Below are 20,305 nucleotides of genomic sequence, written 5' to 3' on the forward strand. Positions count from 1 at the left end.
GAAGAAAGCAGGCTCCAGGACTCCTATGAATATTTTCAAGCTACAATGAAAAGGGAACAGAATGGCTTTCCCATACTGGTGGGTCTAAGGAAATGTGCTGGGTGTAGTTACAAAGAGAGAAGATGCCTTCATCCTAACACAAGGCCATCAAATCATTTTACTTAACGCTCTGCTGACTGTAACTTCTGGACATTTCTGTTTTTCACTTTGCTAAGGTGACCAACTGTCTTGGTTTACGTGGGACTGAGGATTTTCCTGACATGTAGGACTGTCAGTGCTAGATCCAGGATAGTTATGAAGCAAAGTGGAACAGTGGGTCACCCAGCTGGAGAATAAAGTAGACCTAACCCATCTGTCCACCTTGGGGACACTGGCATACAAGAGTGAGTTACTACCAGTCCTGTTTGCATGAGGATTCCAAATGGCCTTGGGGGAAATGGTAGAAGGATCCCTAGTAGTCATGGTGGAGTCTCAGAATACCTAGTTGTGCAGTTCTGCTTATCTGGAGAAGGCAAAGCTGCTGACCTTGGCTGCAGTGAAGGGAAATCTGGATTTTTCAGAAAGAGAGGGCATGCGGCTTGAGGTCACTTGGTATGACTCATCCTGGGGCTCTTGTTCAGGTGGATTAACTAATATGTTTGATGCAGCCTTAGATAGTGTCCCTCACGCCACCTCCTGCCTAAACAGAAACAGCAAGGCTAACTTCTAGGGCCCTGAAAAGTTATACCCACCGAGAGAGGCCAGCATGCTTACTGAGGGCTCTGGGAGCCATGCAAGAAGGGTTTGGACACTGGAATTGGTAGCAGGAAGATTACTGGTCCCTTTTTAGTATCAAAAGTGGCAGCCATGAAGTCAGGCCATCAGATAATGGGAAAAAAGAATAAAAACAGAGCAAAATTTTATAATAAGAAAGAATGTGAGGCTTCTCCAAAAAGGGAGGATCTTTGGCAGAAACTTAGAAGCACAGAAACAAAACTTCATGAGTCTTTTCCTCCGTATCAAAGAGGGTCTGTCAAAGTCTAGAGTCCTTTTCTTCCAAAACAGAGAGAGACTGGGGTCCCCAATGCTCTGTGGTTGAATAATCCACTGGAAGGATTAAACAAGAATCAGAATCAAAACAGATTGTTGACGGGTGGAAAGAGAAAGAAGGGAAAGAGGTTTAGTCCAAGGCAGCCTCCTCATGGATGTCAGACCTGAGGTGTGGGTCAGGTCAGGTCAGGTTCCAGAACGGGCATTTCCTTATCCCACAGTATGGTGAGGTGACTGTGAGATAAAATGACTGGCTGACTTCAGCAGAAAAGCAATTTTCCATAATAAGGAGCTCATAGAAGAATCAGGAGGGCTGAAGGAGGCAGAGCTAGAAGGCAAAGTGGGAAATGCCTACAATCCCACCCCAGTGAGGGCATGGGTGCCCCAACCCACCCTGCGTGGCCAGGTGGCCAGCGCAGCTGAGGAGCTGGAGGCCTCTGATCACACCCCTCTGCCGGCTCTGTTGCAACGTCTTCCTTTATCTCAGTCCTCCTGCCATCGTGACACACACGTGCTGAATCCTCTGCCATTCTGTCTTGGTGGCAACAGTGGCTGCTCATTTGAAGTCCATGTGGATGTGTCTCGTCCCAGGAATCGAGTCCAAGTCTATCATAGGTGGCTGCCTTCACACCCTTCAGAGACTCATAAAGTAGAAGAATTAGGCTGGACAGTCAGAAAAAATGACAGTTGCCCTTTAGAGTGAGCCCTTCGGTGGTCCTCTGTCAAAATATACAGGTCCTGCCTGTCCTACACTCATGCTTCCCACCTAATATAAGACAACTGTCATTCGTACCATTGGAAACATGCTGTCAGCTCTTAAAGTAGATTTGGATCAAAATTCCATTTTTGGGTGTCCATCTTGTGGTTCGGGATTGCTGGGCCAGGACAATTCTTCATCGATTCCCTCCTGATTCCATCTCAATGCTCTGTAACCTCTGGGGAAATTTATACAGGTAATCATTACCATATATCCCTTATACAATTGTGAGAAAAAGGGAGAAGAAGGGGGGGGGAATGGTTAAAATGTTAGCATATATATTTCAGCAAGGAAAAATAGTGCTGATTTCCATATCTGGTCAAGAGGTTAAATTTGGTAAATATTGGGCTGGGGATATAGCTCAGTTGGTAGAGTGCTCATCTTACATGCACAAGGCCCTGGGTTCCTTCCCCAGCATCACAAAATAAATAAACAAATAAATTTTGTTAGATATTGTCTTCCCTTCTCCACTACCTTATGTCATTTGAAGTCAGCCAACACCTTATCTGGTTGGAGTTCTGCATCTGATAGGACGATACAAATCTTCATTCCAAGAGTTCTTGGTGGGGAGCGGGTGTAGCTCAGTGGCAGAACACTTGCCAAGCATGCGTGTGGCCTAGATTCAATCCCCAGCACCAAATGAACACACAAAAACCCCCAAGAAGACCAAGCATTCTGAGATCTTGCTGGTCACGCCTGAAGAGGGTTTCTGCATTTCTCCACTGACGTTTGCCATTGAATATGGTGGCACTTAGGAGATAGCACAGGAATCCCCTGGTTTCCTTCATCTCCAGATTGGCCTCAGTTTGTAGCAGCAGCCCTATGTCCCCCTTGAAATCAGGGACAATCAAAACCATCATTGCATCTTCTTTTGTGTGTGTGCGCGCGCGCCCGTGCGTGTGTCTGTTTGCCCAGCTATTCTGGGTGACGATCATGTAGGATCAGTAAAAGACACCTGCAGCAGCCCACTGACTTGGTTCTTTTCTGTAATGTGTGTTCCTTGGATAGAAGCAACAAGGTTGGTGTTGTTGACCGAAGCATGGTTGGTGAGAAAACAAGATCATAAGTGTCCAGCTCTCTCCATGGGGACAAATGCTGATACTTCAAGATGAAGGGGGGGTTCAATACTGCCAATCTGCCACCAGGGGTCAGGCTGTTGCCTCCAGGGAAGGAGCTCCTTGCAAGTGGAGCTTCAGCCCTGGAAGCAGCCAGGTTAGCCATGATGAAGGCAAGTCCACAGCTTCCGTTCCATGAGCAGGTTCCACTCCAGCCTCCACAGCCACTTTGTGCATGAATCCAATGAACGATCACCTGGGCAGCTGGGGAGGCTGCCTGAGAGCTGCAGGACTGATCACTGTATCTGCTCATTTCTTCCTCACTCTTCCCACTCGGAGTGAAAGCCTTTTGGTGAATATGTACTTCAGACATTTTTCTAGATGTCCATTCACATATCTCCTTCTTAAACCTCTCTGTTGCTACTTTTCCAATCTTGTTCCTTCCAAGGTGTGGACCAGCTATCTAAATATTAGCCACAGCCCTCTGACCAAGAATCTGAAAATGCTTTACCTCAGCCATCTCACCATCCTTCTAGACTGGACAACAGAATGTCCAGGTTCTATCCTCCAGAATGATGTCCCTTACCCACAGCCCTTAGGGCCATTCCAGAATGAGGACACAGAGCCAGTAGTCTGTTTCTGGCTGGTGCAAGCACAGTGAACAGGTCCCTCTGAAGCCAGGCTTGACTTTTCCCTGCACAGGGAAGTCCCCCATGAGGGTGTAGGTGTCACTGGAGGGAAGGATGGTAGAGTGGCAGGGTGAACCCCCTGCTCATGAAACAGCTGGTGTCTTCATAGCCTGTTCAAGCCCTCACCTGACTACCTATGCCACCTGATAAGGGAACTCTGTGGTTATCTGCTTTTGTTATGGCAGAAAATTCTAGTTACTTCATCGCAAGAAGCCTGAAGCTTGGCCACTATGATCTTGCTGCAACTACTGCCACTCACATCCTGAAACCCCTGGGCTGGACTCTGTCTTTCTTTTTTCTCTTTTTCGTACTGGAGATTTAATCTAGGGATGCTTTACCATTGAGTATGTCATCCCTGGTCTTTCTTGTTTTTTGTTTTGAGGCAAGATCTCACTAAGTTACTTAGGGCCTCACTAAGTTGCTGAGACTGGCCTTGAACTTGCAATTCTCTTGCCTCAGCCTCCTGAGCTAACTGAGATTACAGGCATGCATCACTGCACCCATCAGAACTTTGTTTCCACTGTCATGAAGGATTCACTCTCATCCCTGTTTGTATGCCTCACTTGCTCTTAAAGCAAAGTGCAATGACAATATGAGATCCAAGTGACCTAGGGCTAGCTAGCGCGTATGCTAGCCAAAAGCAGATATCTTGGCATTTTCAGCCTCTGTATCGGGTGGATGGGTAGACAAGCTTCCTAAGGAGGATTGCCCCCAGTTATACGAAGGGGACTTAGGCTCTGGATTGTCAAAATATCTTTTATATATGTTCCCTCACTCCTTTTCAAAAAATGCAGAAAATTAAAAAAAAACCATAAAAATAAAAATGTAATCCAATAGCTCAGAAACAATACAACAACAACAAAAGATTAAAATATAGGCAGGTATCTTTTCCTATGTCCTGTAATGAATATTTATCTTCCAGGAACATAGATAGATTCTAGGAAGTCAGAAATGTCATTTGTTTTATTTGCTGCTGTCTTCACATTAATAAATGAATGTCTAAATGAATGATTATTTTTAAAAGCTTCAACTCATATTATAGTCACTTTTCATCATCCACAAAGATTCTTTATGCATCAGTTAAGATGCCTCATGTGTGCTATCTTGTGGAGTTGTCATGAAACCCTGTAGAGTTCATTCCCAAGGTATAAAGGTTTCAGTGTCTGGTGTGAGGCTGGGTCTGCAGCAGGCAGTCTGCCTCATTGACATCATGCGGGGTGTGGTTTCAAATGATTTTATTCAAATGAATTCTTGGCAAAGAAGGACATGAATAAATAACATCAAGCGGTGGGCGGATTTTTTTCTTTTGAAATGGCGGTGGGGTATCTTATCTCTTGAGGGGAGACACTTCCTGCTGGCTCTAGCTATCAGAACAGGTTGAAAGACTTCAAATGATTTCTTTGAAAGGAGAGCCTCTTGGCAATGCAGGAAGGCAGGATGGTGACTTGGAGTTTATAGGGAATCTGTCAGTCTTGACCTTTCTCCTCTGGCCCTGGGATCCCATACAGGGCACCACCAGAAATAGAAATGGGAGGTGCTCCTAGAAGGCATCCGCTGACTCTTGCTATTCCCCTGCATTGATCTAGCCTTCTTCTCCGTCTCCATTTCCTCTTCTATCTCCTTCCCCTGCATTCCCTTCCCCTCCTCCTCCTTTTTCTCTGAGACAGGTCTAACTAAGTTACCCAGGTTGGCCTTGAACTTGAAATCCTGCCTAGTCTGAGTAGCTGGGATCACAGGCACATGCCACCATCCCCAGCAAAACCCAGGCTTCTTATTAGGAGAAGAACGGTCTCCTAGCAAAACTCCACCTCATTGATTTAGCAGACTAATGCACACCCTTCAATCCCTCCAAAACACAGGAGAGGGATTAAGGTGCTAAATGATGCTGACAGTGAGTTGCTGCTTGCAGCCCTGGACAGCAGGAACACCTGGGTACTCACCTGCTATGTGCACCAGGAGTCAACTGTGTGAACCTCCTGGCCTCTTCATGCCATTTGTGCTTATTAATTAATTAAATCACTTAAAAATTCCATGAACCACTTTATTTATGAAATTGAACACTTGCAATGTGCCAGGCCCTGGTCTTCACACCTCAAATAAATAAGTGAACAAAGAAACAAAGATCCCTTTTTCCCATGTAATTTATTATGTATGCAAAAATAAAAAATTAAAAAATCTCGGCCAGCATGGTGGCACATGCTTGGTAATCCAAGCAATTGGGGAGGCTAAGGCAGGAGGATTGCAAGTTCAATGCCAGCCTCTACAACTTAGTGAGGCCCTTAAGCAACTTAATGAGATTCTGTATCAAAATTAAAAATATAGAGGGCTGGGAATGTAATTCAGTGGTTAAATGCCCCTGAGTTCAACCCCCAGTTCTCCCCACCAAAGATATACTCTATCACAAAGAGAATGAAATCGAACATATCGATAAGACCCAACAAGTGTAAGTTATGTTTAACCTGGTGGGTTTGAGACAACTTTTAAAAGATTGAAAAAAAAATATTGTGAGGCTCCGGAAGGATTTCAGTCTCAGAATACTTCACAAGTGTTCTTAAATTCGTGTTCCATTTTAAAGAAATCAAAACTGGAAATGTATACAAGAAAAAATAAACTGACAGCAACAAAGAAATCCAATCAGGAAACCCAAAGAAAGGTCTTATGCTTATGCCAAAAAAAAAAAAAAAAAAAAAGTTTTACATTAAAATAACATGTTTAAGGTAAATATTTATCTTTTTCTTTAAAAATGAATTTCTACTGTGAAATGGCTTTTTAAATTGGCAACAAACAGCTAGTACCACCTGGAGTGGATTAAAGGATTTATAGAGTCTATTTTTTTTTGTACCAGGGATTGAACTCAGGGGCACTTGACCACTGAGCCACACCCAAAGCTCTATTTTGTATTTTATTTAGAGACAGGGTCTTACTGAGTTGCGTAGTGCCTTGCTTTTGCTGAGGCTGGCTTTGTACTCACAATCCTCCTGCCTCAGCCTCCCAAGCCACTGGGATTACAGGTGTCTGCAAACACACCCAGCTTTAGACTCTAGTTTTTAAGATCCACTTGAATCAGAATCACCAGGTTGCTGAAGTTTGAACTGGAAGTTCTGGGCGTGGCTCCAGCACCTACAGCTAAGCAGACTTCCTGGGGACCTACTTGGGACAGTTGCCTGCTGAGGGCTCTTACCAGTTAGGGCAACCCAGAGTCCTTCTCATTCTGGACCTTTGACTTTGGAGAGCTCAAGACACCAGTTGGTAGGAAGGTTGCATTCCACCTTCAGAAGGCAAAACATGGAAGAGTCTTGTTCTGAATTGTGTCATAGCAGAGACCTGCTGTTGAGAGAAGTGAAGTTCATGTGTAATTCCTAGTGCCCAAATTAGATGTTCCCAGGAGATTAAGAAGGGTCTTTAATCTTGAGCAGTTTATGATCTTGAGACAAATTCAGCTTGTTGAGTCACTGGGCGATACTTCTCCATAGCATACATACAGTATTATTACAGTACTGTAATCACATGCTACAGATTCTGTAGTTGACAGTGTCAGGGTGGCGACCGCCTGAGGGTGATGACCTTCCCGGCCTGACCAGGACTCAGGGGTTGACTGGGATTGGGACTTTCAGTGTTAAATCTGAAGCAGGCCTGGGCTAACTGGAAAACTTGGCCACCATAGAGAAGGATCGACTTGGGAGCCACCAAAGCTGAGGAAGGCCCTGTAGGAGAGGGAGACATCTGAGTGGGTGTTCAAATCTAGAAGAATCTATAGCAGCCGAGAGCTCGGAGAGAGAGGGAGCATTCTAATTCTCATGCATGAGCAGCCCCAGAATCCCCAGCACTGTTAGTTTAGATCCAGGTATTTTAAACAGCATGTTTTTAGCAATCACTTGGCATGTTGCTACAAGAAGTGCCACCGAGCTAAGTGGTTCTGCAAGTTGAAGTGGAAACAGTTCAGACGCGCCCCCACCTTGGAGTCCGGGTTAATTAGCTCATGTTTGCAGAAGCCTTTGGGTGTCTGCAGCACATCCCCAAGCCCAGGTATTATTAGCCAGTTAGTACCACTTTAAAGAAAGAAAAAACACATTTCTGCAGTTCCGTCAGCCCTTGTTTCTTCAAATAGCTAGACTCCTGCAGATTTCAGTATGAGCTGTTCACTGGAACTGAAGAGGCCACTGTGTCCAACCACGTGTGTGAATGTGATTTCAATCCAGCCCAAGGTCTGGGCCACTGTCTGACTTGCAAACAGTGTGCAGTTGTCTTGTTGAAAGGCTGCCACTGTCCGGTTCATAGCTCATGTGTCTTTTATATGCCATGCATGTATTATCATAGACCTTACGGTACTACATGCTAAGATATCTCCCATCTTTTAATGAGAGATATGCTAATGTCACAGGATAGCTGAAAACCCTGGACAGCAAGCAGCCCACCCTCTTGCTGAGTTCAGGCCTCCTAATGCTGGTGGGAGGGGCACAGAGCAGCGTTTTAGCACAGGCCCCTCCCTCCCTGACCAAGGGGAGCACTTGGCCCCACCTCTGACCCTGTTCCTATTCATGGGCAGCTTACAGCTTAGCCAGGCAAAACCATCAGAGGGTGGCCGGACTCTTAAAAGCATGTATATGTTGTGTACTTTTGTGTGTGAGTGTGTATGTCGTGTGTGTGTATATACATGAGGTGGGTACATATGTGAATATGTGTGTGTATGTGAGTTTGTGTATGTGTATCTGTGTGTGTGTATGTCATGTGTGTGTGTACATGAGGTGGTACATATGTGAACATGTGTATGTACATGAGTTTGTGTTTATTTGTGTATGTGTTATGTCATGTGTGTGGAATGGGTATATGTATGCATGTGTATACATGTGTGGGGAAATGGTGTCTGTGTGTGTATGTGCATGGCCTTGTGGAGGGATCTCAAGTGTGGACAGTTGTGCTCTGGGCCTTGGGGGGTGCACAAGACATCTCCTTGCTCCTTGTTCTGGTAAGAGGGTGGGTGACAGTGCTGGGGAACTAGAGAAGGGGCAGAGGCCAGGCAATAGGCACAGGCTTGATGGGAGGTGTTTCCACTCGTGGGCTGGCTTCTCTCTGCTGGTTAGAGTGGGAGGCAGAGGGGATAACAGGCTCATTTTGCTGCTAACAAAAACTAGCCTGAGGCATCCTGCCAGTCTGAGGAGCTGATGGAAGCAGCTGACCTGGCCGCTGGTGCCGACCAGAGACATAGAAATCCTGGGCTTCTAGATGCCCCTGGCCTAGGATCTCAGGAATGCAAAAGCACTGATGAAGACAGTTCCTTCTAGGGTCATGCTCAGATGAGCTGGCCTGCACAATGTCAGAGCTTTTCTGGATCGTGCTGCACTTGGAGCGACCCATGACACAGGTCTGATGGATTTTCTTCATATCTTAGAGAGCCCAGGAAGTTGAGCCTTGAAAAATCAATATGGCAGCGAACACATACTAGCCATTTACTACTTATTAGTGGGGAAGGGATGGAGTCTTACTAGGTAAAGCAAAGGCTGAAAAACCTAGAGAGTAGAAGAAAGAAGCGGAGATGTGGGTGTCCAGCTGCTCCCATGAGCCAGAACTGGAACACCAAAGACCCCTTAGAAGGACACATTCTTGAGGTTTCTCTCCTGACAGGTTTTGGCAAGTGCAAATGGGTGCTCTTGTAGAATACTGCACAGCTGGAGCAGTGTGGTCTTAGAAGGGAGAGATGTATAAGTAAGGGTTAGGAGCTATTTAAAAGCTACATCATTCTGCTCTCTGATATTAGGTCTTTTAAATAGTCACACCAAATACAGACTGCCCCCGTGTGTCTTACAGTTCTGCATCCCCAGATCCAACAACAATGAAAAATTTGTCTGTACTGAATATGCACAGACTTTCTTTCCTTTCATTATCCCATAAACAATGCAGCATAACAACCATTTGCATAGCATTCATATTGCATTCGGTCTTACAAGCCATCTAGCGGAGACTTAAAAGTACACGGGCAGACTGTGTAGGTCATGTGCAAATGCTACACTATTTATATGAGGAACTTGAGCATCCACGGATTTTGGTATCCACAGGGGTACTGGAACCAGTGACCTGTGGATTCCATGGCACAACTTAACTTGCACGGTCCCTGGCCTGTGTGTGTGGTCACGCAGGCATTCCTCACATAGGACGGTGTTGGCCGTCTCCTGATGGGGCTTCGGACAAGTTGGCCTCTGGCCACCCATTTCCTTTTGCCTTAGGAATGATAGATTCCATTGATCTTCTTTGGTGCTGATAACCATCTGATCATTCTTCCTTTCCTCTCTGTCCTTCAACCTTTCTTTTACTTGTGTTGGCAAAGAACCTAGGAATGATCCTCTTTTTTTTTTTTTTTTTTGGATACCTGGGATTTAACCCAGGGGGCACTTAACCACTGAGCCACATCCCCAGCCCTTTTTAATATTTTATTTCAAAATAGGGTCTTGCTGAGTTGCTTAGGGCTTCAGTGAGTTGCTGAGGCGGCTTTGAACTCGTGATCTTCTGCCTCAGCCTCCTGAGCCTCTGAGATTACAGGAATGTGCCAGTGGAATGATCCTCTTTGGAAAACTTATTTTGCCATCATCTCGGTCAGCAAAGTCCATTCCATATGTTCCCAACACTCATTTTAAAAACAGGAACATCACACTGTGGTCTTCCTTATAAGCATTTGTGTTATGGATGGGCACTACCTGTCAAATCTCTCTGCCCTGACGGACATGTTCTGTCTCCACTGTCCACCGTAGCTACTAGCCACAGGCCACTTGTGAGTGCTTTAGCTGTGACCCATGTGATGGAGGAGCCACATTTCCAATTGTGTTTAACTTAAAGAGTCACATTGGCTGGAGACTGGAGTACTGAATGGCGTAGTTATAGAACATGTATGTGTCTCCAGGATTTCCTCCTCCAAAGCCCAGTTCAGATTTTTTTCCTTAGGTGATCCGAGCACATTCCTTCGCTGTCTTTGGCTCCTTGGGTTCTGCAATTCCTCCAGCTCTCAGTCTCCTTCACACAATGAGTGCGAGGGTGGGTTGGGAAAGGCTTACTGAAATGTCAGCAACAGGGGTGAGAAAATTTCATTTCTCCACCAGGCATTTTCTCTGTTGACCCAATAGGTTTACTTACTTATGAGCAGAGGATAACAACAGCTGAACCCCAAAATGAAATGCCTGAGTCACAAGTGGATCACATTTCTATTTCAATCTAATGCGTATTTCAACTAATGCAAGTTTTGAGAATTATGTATACTTGAAGGTACTATGTCATCAACATTTTAGGAGAAAGCCCCAGGAAATTACAATTACATAACCAGAGCGGAATTCGAAGAGTTCCGGCTTTGCACGAAGAAAGCAGCTTGGGCTGGGTTCAGGCTTCCAAGAGGCAGCCTCTCTCCAGGGTAGAATAATCTGGTTGTAATTGGGTGATGCTGGCAAAGACCTGGATGAGGGAGATAATTAGCAAGGGCTGATTTACACAAGAAATCACAATAAAAGGACAAGGAACTTCTAGGGCAGAAAAAAGAAACATCAGATTTATTAACAAAGTCAAAGCCAGTTTTGAAGTCCCCCCCAACCCCCCAAAGTGACTGGGAACACCATGCAGATGGTGCTGGACACCTGGAATAGGTAAGAATCTGAGAGCACATCTGTGACAGGAAACTAAGACGGAGGAGGTCTAGCAGATTCTGTAAGGCACAGTTCCCTGGTGTGGGGGAGAGTCTGTGGTTAAAATAATAGAAGGTAACTCTTCATTTATTCTTCTTTCTAGCTGTATTAGTCTGCTTCAGCTGCTATAACAAAATAATCATAGCAATTTATTTTCTAACGATTCTGGAGGCTGAGAAGCCCAAGGCCAAGGTGCCAGCCTATTTGGTTCCTGATGAAGACTCTCTTCCTTGTAGACGGACAACCTTTGTACCATGTCCTCACGTTACAGAAAGAGAACTTGCATCCCTTTTGCTTCTAGAGCCCAAGACCTGAGCACCTGCCTTGACTGGGCAAAACAAAGGGACCGATGTGTCACCTTCATCCCAAAGAAATAATTTGTGACAAATCTGATTTTCAGGAACAGAGTTGTCTAGCAAAGCAATTGGAAGGAACTAGATGCAGCAAGAGTGACCCTTTCCCCACCTCTTAAGCCTCATTATTTCTATTTTGTGTCTTCTCAGAATTATAGGTTCTGTTGGTATAACATTCATAATGTTTCTCAGGACCCCCATGGAGACCAAACCCTGCAGATGATCAAATCCTTTATAAAAAATGGTGTAGTATTTGCATATAACCTACACAATCCTTCCACATACTTAAATCATCCCTAGGTTACTCATAAAACCTAATATAATGTAAATGCCATGTAAAATAGTTGTTTGACTGTATTGTTTAGGGAGTAATGACAGGGAAAACGTCCATACATATTCAGTGCTGATGCAATTATTTTTTCAAATACTTTTGTTCTGTGGCCAGTTGAATTCATGGAAGCAGAAACCTTGGGTACAGCAGGAAGTCCACACCCCTCACTAATTTTGGAGGTCCCACGGCTAGGCAATACACAGTCTCCCACTAACTTTGCCACAGGTGACACCTCTGATGTGGGGGCTATGATCATGGTTGCCTAGGTGGCATTTGAGGGATCTGAGGCCACTTTTTCTGAAAACACTGACTTTTCACTTGGACCTGCAGATGCACGATGGATGACAGACACAGGACCAACAGGCTTGGCATCTCTGCCTCCATATCCTGTCTGTCTCCTTCGCTGCCGTAACCCCTGGGTCAGGTTTGACTCGGTTCTGCAGGCAGACATGTTGATCACTTGAGAAATGTTTTGTCCAACGCTATAATACTTGACCTAGACCTCATTAGCCTCTCTCCTCCCGCTTCCAGGCTAAAGACGTCTGTCAGCCACCATGACCGGAAACACCAGATCCTGCAAGGAGTGGCAAGAGCTGGCTCTTGAGTTCCTGGAAGATCTCCATTCTGGGCTCTCTTTCCCTGTCATTCCCTTCCTGTATCTGTGACCCTCAACCCCCCAGAGTTGAGGAGCTGATTCATGAGCAGAACTCCCTCCTCTCCACTCTTCCCTCTCAGACTCTGGTTTTCCGTGAGATGAGCTTCCGGGTTCCATAACCGGATGAACAGAACAAAGCCAATGGTACTGCAAGGTGACCAGGGACCAAGGAGAGCTCTTAAGTACTCACTAGATGGATGTTTGCCTGAATAGAGGGCATGACAGGGGAGAACTATCCCATCGTGGGGGGTAGGAAGAGAGGTTGAGGGAAGGAGCTGGTTTTCTCCATGAGCCACACCTGGGGAAAATGACATAGAGGGCTGCTGAGCTTTCGCAGCTCCCTGATCCTGAAGAGGGCAAAAAGTGTGGTTAGGAAAGTGGGGGAAAGAGAGAAAAAGCCAACCTTGAGCCCCCAGGACAACAGCCAGAAAGAGACCGAGGCTGACCAAGGGAGAGGCTTGGCCTTCAGAGTGGAGTTTTGATGCCTCTATAGTATGGGTGTAGTGAAGGCATCATCTGAGAACCTTCCGGAAGCCAGTGGGCCTACCTGACATCTCATCTGCAGAAGGAAGTTCCAGCCCCATAGAGTGGGCAAAACAGGCCCTTTCAGGGAAACAAAACACGGTGTTTGATTGTATCCTGCTTGATTTGAATGTGCTCCCACAAAAGCATGAGTTGGAAACTTAATCCCCAGTGTGCCACCGTTGGGAGGTGGGTCCCGTTGGAAGGTGTGTAGGTGACAAGGCTTTACGCTCACCATGGATTGATGAAACTGTAAGAGAGCTCAAGGCTGCCAGTTGCAATTCCTGCTCTCTGTCTCTCTCTCCCTTTCCCCTTCTCTTGGTGCTTCTGGTATGTGATGCCTTCTACCATGCTATGATGTGGCAAGAAGATGCCAGAGACCAGTTCCTCCATCTTGGACCTCTAGTCTCCAGAACAGTAATAAATAAATTTATCTTGTCTATAAATCACCTAGTCTCAGGTTCTCTGTCACAGTAGCACAAAACAGACTAAGACACATCTGGCAAATTCCTCTCATTTGTTGTGCATCCTGGTTATATGCACAAGTAACAATGATCTAAGCAGAACAGCATGTCTCTTATCCTCTTCTCACACACCGTCAGACACCTGCTCTGTGCCAGGCACAGAGAAGGCTCTGGAGAACACTACAGATCAATGCCAGGAGAGGCTCTGACACTTTGCTGAGAAAACAGTGCAGTGGCACCCTGTGAGGTAAAGTTACACAGCATGTTTTGAGGATTTGATGAGGGAAGAAATCACATGGGCATAGAGTGGAGAAGAGGGACATTTCATGGAAGAGACGTGCCCGGTGCTGGGCCACAGAGGAGCTCTGAGATCTGGGTGGGCAGTAGTGTCTGGGGGACTCTCCAGGCAGAATAGGGAGAATGATCGCTTGGTGAGAGCCTAGAGTACAGAGAAGGCCAAATGGGTGCCTTCCATTGGTATGAAAGAGAACAGAATAGGCAAATCTACAGAGAAAGTGCATTCCCGGGTGCCTGGGGCTGGCAGATGGGGAGTGACTGGAGAGAGAGCAGGGCTTTTATGGGGGCGGAGGTGAGGCGATGTTTTCTAAAATTAGATTGCGGTGAAGGTTGCACTAAATATACCAAAGCCGGTGAGCTGTATGATTTAAGTGGGTGCATTGTATGGTCTGTGAATTATGTCCCAAATAAGCTGTCAAAAAAAAAAAAAAAAAAAAAAAAGGGAGAATCTAATCACAGCCAAATAAATATAGAATGATAGGGTCTGTAGAAAACTCAGGATCTGGCAACACTGAACAATATGTCGTTAGGCAGAGGTGGGAACCTGACACGTTGGATGGCTTCCTGTGTGGGGTGGTTTCACGGGTGCAGCTTTGCCACAACTCGTAGAGCTGTTAGGAACACTCTTTGAAGGTATGACAGGTTTTAAATAAGTGAAAGAAAAGGTGGAGGGGGAAAGTCAAGGGAGAGAGAGGACAGAAAAGTGTGTGGACAGGGCGTGCCGGGTCCAGGGCTCCAGGTTGGAGACACTGGTACTTAAGGAAAGCCAAGGTGAAGGAAGGGATCCGGGCTCTGTATGCAGGAGTGCAGAGGGCAGCGAGCGGCCAGAGGTGGGAGGAGCCTCCGGAGTGACGTCAGCGTCTGGCACTTGCAGTGGGGCAGTGGGGGGTGCAGGTGCTGGGGTGAGATTCCCCCCAGCTCACGGTCAGCCCAGCCGAGCAAGTCTTGCAGAACCTGAGAGTCTGGGTTGGGAGACACGTGGACAGAGATGGGGAGGTCCTCAAGAGGGGGCTGGAAGGAAGGGAAGGTCAGCAGTTTAGCCTGGTCGGGCAAGGGGTACGAGACGCGTCCTAATCACAACATGAGGGACCTCAGGAGATGGCAGCCACAACTCCTGGTGCCTTGGAGGTTCCCAGGTCACTATGGGGCCTTTCCAAATTCTTTCTGAGCTTGGTTCCTTGAGCAACCTGTCTCTTCTTGGCTCTCTGGACTCCATATGTGGTCCCATCTGCTGTCCTCCCTCCTACAACTTCCCAGGATAAGCCATGGTGCATTTCTCGGGGGCTCAGCCCAGGGCCCTGGGGCCAGACCTGAGAGGATGCCTTCTGTATCCCAGTTCTGAAAAGTCTCCTGAATGTGTCCTTCTCAGGTGTTTAGGCTCCCGACTTCCCATCTACCTGGGAACCTTACCTGGCCCAACCTTTGAGAAGACAGAAGAAGGTTTCTGGGGGAAAGGGACTCCTAGAGGAGGCCAAGGAGGGTGAATGGATGTCATCGTTTCCAGGGGGAGAAGCAGGTGTGCAGAAGCCCAGGTGGGAGACACCATGATTGGAGCAAGAAGCGAGTCCCAAGAAGTGGGCAAAGCCCAGGTTGTTCCAGTAGTTTGGACTTGATCCTTTCCCCTAAGGGTAACTCAGGCACTTGAAGGTTTTGAAGCAGGTGGTGATACAGTTTCTCCCTGCATCTAATGAGCATTTACTAAATGCCAGACGTCATTCTGTCTTTTCTACACATTATCTCATTTTATCTTCTTGGTGATTCTGTGGGGTAGATATCATTAGCCTACCCACCCACCCACTCATCCATTCATCCATCTCTTTAAAACTGAGATACAGCTTCAGGCCAATCACTATATTCATGCTTATGGGACAATGAGGGAATGGAGGAGTCCTCACTCCCAGAGGGTCACACCAATTCCTCAAGGGCTGTAACTGGAAAGGGGCAGGGTCGGGATACAAACTCAGTAAAGCAGACTCTGGGGCCTCAGTTTCTCCGACAGGCCGGGTGTTGCCTAGCTGAGCCTTAGTCTTGGGGTGAGACTGTAGGTCTCAGGAGTGTCCCAAAGGTAGCAAGATGAGGGTGAGCTAGGGTTTTGATGTGAGAATGGATCCTGGGTAAGAAAAGAGGGTTGGTGAGGTTACCACAGGTGAAATGAAGAGGGTAAATGGCACATATACGAAGGATCTGGGCCGTCCTGGGCACCTGCCACTTCTCTGCTTACTTTCTTGCAAACAACTTATTTTTTGAAAGGGATAGGAAGATGGGCAGCCACATGTCCCACTCCTAGGGATGAGCTGTGATTGGTTTAAGCCATTTATGGCTGAGCTAATACTATTTTCCTGGTACTCACACTTCCTGGTCCTACCCTTTATAGTTGGTGCAGGCCCGTGACCAGGTTTTGATCAGTGATACAAAAGGGAGGTCTTTTGAGGGTTTATGAAAGATATTTGTGATCCCCCCAATGAAAGACAAGAACAGAAAGGGGAGGTCCTTCATTATCTAGCTGCCTTGCTGCATCCTGACTTTGAATGCAGTCATGATTCCTGGAGATACGGCAGCCAACTTGTGACCATGAAACTGCAAAGACAAAAGTCCCAACAAACGGAGGATGAGCTTGAACAGATGAGCTAATAACAGCAAAGACTCCTGTCTGGACCTCTTAAAATGTGGAAGAAAGGAAACCCGGAGTGTAGACTTTCCCACTAACTCTAGCTGACCACATGCTAGCTCCATAATAGACCCAGTGGGGAGGAGGCAGGAAGCAGAGGTGAAGCTTTGTGGAATGCGGGGCGGTGGTGGGGACATTGCTTTGTTTTCTGATTGTTTCATGGAGTATGAACCTTGAGGACACAGTCACCTTTTCTTTTCTGCCCTTCCCTCCCATGGTACTCTGTCATCTCCTCCTTTTCTATAGCCTACGCCAAGCCCACATGTTCAATGACCATTTCTTTTCTTTTTTCTTTTTTCGTAAACAGAGAAACTTGCCCTTTGTTGATTCTCATTGTGCTCCCATCAAACTGTCAAAGATGTTGAAGGACAGAGACCTGAACTCTGCCACTGGGCTCAGGAGGACACCACAGACACTGACTTGGCTTATCGTTTTGTTTAGCGCCTTGAAAGAAGGTTGGTGATGTAGAAGGTTGGATGATCCTTTGAGGAGAAAAAGAGATGGAAAGCAAGAAACGTCAGAAAACACTCAGACGGGGAGGGGATCAGTTGCAAGAGTAAAGTGGCCACGACGTGGAAGAACAGGAGACAGGAGGAAGGAGAGCTTGGTGCCTGCCATGCACCCACAGGTGGTCCTCAGCCAAGCCCCAGCCTCCCCCTCCTCTGCCTGCCTAGCCAGCCTCTCCTGGCTGTGAAGATGTCCTGAGCCGTCCCTTGCCTCCTGAGCGATGCAGACGCTGCTGGGTCCCCGCTCACCCCTGATGCCTCCCTGGCTTCATGTGAATAGAATCCTGTTTTTATTTTTTATTAAATTTTTTAATATTTATTTTTCAGTTTTCGGTGGACACATCTTTATTTTATGTGGTGTTGAGGATCGAACCCAGCGCCCCACGCATGCCAGGTGAGCGCGTTACTGCTTGAGCCACATCCCCAGCCCCAGAATCCCGTTTTTAAATGCACTTCAGAGGATGGTGCTGTCCTCAGGGTGAGGACGGACTTCAAGAGCCTCCAGACCCAGGTGGGGAATCTTGGTTCCCCTCTGCTGTGGTTTGGATGTCATCTGAGCTGTTTCCCATTGGTCACAGGCTGGAGGCTTGGTCCTCGGTGTACTGGCAATGGGCCATGGGACCTTTACGACACCATTAGACCTGGAGGGCACCATCCCTGTAGGGACTCACGTGGTTCTTGTGTTCTTGTGGGAGCAGGTTAGTTCCTGTGAGAGTGCCCCCGCCCCGCCCCCGCGCTCTTGTTTCTTCTCTCCCCATGTGAATTCATCTTCTTTTACTTCCTGCACATCCATGATGCCATCTGCCATGTCAAGACACAGCCCTGGGATCCTCTTCAGAGGCCACCAGATGTGGCTGCCAATCTTGGACTTTTAGCCTCCAACTGTGAGCTAAAAAACAAAACAAAAACCTTCTTTTCTTTATAAGTCACCTGGCCTCAGATATTTTGTTGGTATAGCAACATGAAATGAACTAATCTCTCTAGGGGTTGGTTTATGAATGGGCATGTGACACAGTTTTGGCCAATGAGATGAGAGGGGAAATCTAAAAAGGGTCTAATGGGAAATTTTCCTTAGCTTTTGAAAGGCCAGGGGTGTGTTCCTTTTATTTATTTATTTATTTTAGATTCTACTGTGCATGTGTGAGGGCAATGTCTGGAACTATGGCAACCTGGTAGGGACCATGAGAGGAGCCTACTCAAAAGGAGAAGCTAACACACTAAGGGTGGATCCCAGCCAGGTCTGGTGGTGCACAACTGCAATCTCAGCAACTGAGGAGGCTGAGGCAGGAGGATCTCAAGTTTGAGGCCAGTGAGACTCTATTTTAAAGTTAAAAAAAATAAGAAGAGCTGGGGATGTAGCTCAGTAGTAATGTGCTCCCAGGTTCAATCCACCCCCCCATGCCAAAAATTATGGGTTCTTGGCTTTGGAACTTGGCTTTCATATCAACCAACTCTGGAAGTATTTCCCTTTTGAATTTATTAACTTATTAACCAGAGAGAGGGAGAGGGAGGGTGTTTCAGTCAACCTTTTTGCTGCTGTGACTGAAAGACCTAACAAGAACAACTTTAGAGGAAGAAAAGCTTATCTATGGGCTCATGGTTTCAGAGATCTAAGTCCACAGACAGCTGGCTCTATTCCCTGGGGCTCGAGGTGAGGCTGAACATCATGGTAGAAAAGTATGGAGAAGGGAGTAGTTCACATGATGATCAGAAAGCAGAAAGAGACTCCATTCTCCAGATACAAAATGTATGCCTCAATGATCCATCTCCTCCAGCCACGCCTTACCCACCTTCCGTTACCACTTGGTTAATCCCATGAGGGATCAGTTCACTGATTAGGTCAAGGCTATAATCCAATCATTTCTTCTCTTGCATTGTCTCACACATGAGCTTTTCGGGGACACCTCACATCCAAACCATAACAGAGGGAGGGAGAGGGAGAGACAGAGAAAGAGAGAGAGAGAAGGAAAGAAAGAACAAGAGACTTGGCTAAGAGATACACAAGGTGAGCCTGCAGCATCTTGTTGTGCCAGAAACCAAAGAAGTGCTTAAAAAAACCCCACAAAAACAACAACAAGTAAATCCCCACGATGGTGTGGGTGCGTCAGAGGGATACAGGAATCTGTGGGAAGAGCACCTAAAAGCCAAAACTAGAATAGTCTGAGCAGCAAAATTATTGAGGAGATGGTATTGGACAGGTGAGATTCAAGATGGCAGATCAGAGGCAACCAGCCCTGAGATAGAAGCAAAGAAACAGGTGTTAGCTGTCTGTGAGGAGCACTGGGATTAACAGGAGGAAGAAAGTGACCTGGAGAAACCCAGGGATTTGGAGTCATGGGGTAGTGGAAGGACAGAGCGCCCAGGTCCTGACTGCAGGCCTCATGGCTGGGGAGGGAGAATCTCATCTGGTGCAGTGTGGGTGAAGAGGGGGGGTCCCAGCGAGCCTCCCCAGCGTGGGACTCAGTACCTGGTGGACATGCTGTCTAAACAGCCCAGAGGCATGGGAACTGCAAAGTGAACTGGCTCAGGGACCTTTCTCTGTACATTCTAGTACCTTCTCCCAGAGCCGTGGCAGGCAGTGGTGTTGACTAGTGTCCTGTGGCCTGAGCCCTCTCCTCTGGGGGGTGAGGAACCCTTGCATTTTCCTGTCTCAGACCCTGCAGAAGTTTCACTGCAATGGCTTAGTGGGTGGCCACCTGGTGAGTCAGTGACACCTTGGCAATCCTGCTGGGGTTCTCTGTGATGGGAAGCTGGACTGTGAAGGAGAAGGGAGCAGAAGGCACTTCCCTTTAAAATCAGGCGTCCAGGAAACCAGCTGTCCGAGTCTGCGGGAGTGAACAATGGCATGGGACTTTGCAGTGGGAGCCGAGTCTGGGAACACCAGGGCTGTGGGAGGAGATTGCTCAGGACTCGGTGCCCCCCCGCACCCACCCCCATCTCCCAGCACAGATCTCTGGGGCTCCATCCCTCTCTTCACTCCTGGGAGTGACCTAGGCCCCACAGAGCCAGCACTTGCCCTGTACTTGGAATGCACAGCCCACAAAGATAGGGAGGAAATCTTTGCTCGGCATTCTGCACCTTGTTCTAAGGCACAATCAACAGGAATCCCAGCTAGCTTCAGCCACAGATCACTCTAGCTCGTCACTTGGTGAGCACCACATTGTAAAGAATCAGGGTGAATAGCCCCTAGCCTCTGCTCTCTGTGGGGTACACAGCCTGAGAAATCGGGAGAGAGGTTTTAATTGCTCTGGGCTGTGATCATCCACTCTCCTTTCCATCATTTGGGTGTCCTGATAGGGAGAACATTTTTATTTATTT

At 47.0% G+C, this 20,305-nt stretch overlaps 1 long non-coding RNA gene across 2 annotated transcripts in view; it reads left to right on the forward strand.

Annotated features, from left to right (window-relative positions):
- LOC125616943 overlaps nucleotides 1-17,362 on the forward strand; it is a 37,060-nt gene extending 19,698 nt beyond the window's left edge. The window contains exons 3-4 of one of the 2 annotated variants that reach the window (XR_007347738.1): nucleotides 16,789-17,109; nucleotides 17,315-17,362. This is a non-coding gene — a long non-coding RNA (uncharacterized LOC125616943). The other variant, XR_007347737.1, reaches the window with a different exon arrangement.
- Nucleotides 17,363-20,305: the final 2,943 nt, after the last annotated feature.

This window comes from Marmota marmota, unplaced genomic scaffold (assembly GCF_001458135.2).
Source record: "Marmota marmota marmota unplaced genomic scaffold, marMar, whole genome shotgun sequence".
Classification (NCBI taxonomy): Eukaryota; Metazoa; Chordata; class Mammalia; order Rodentia; family Sciuridae; genus Marmota; species Marmota marmota.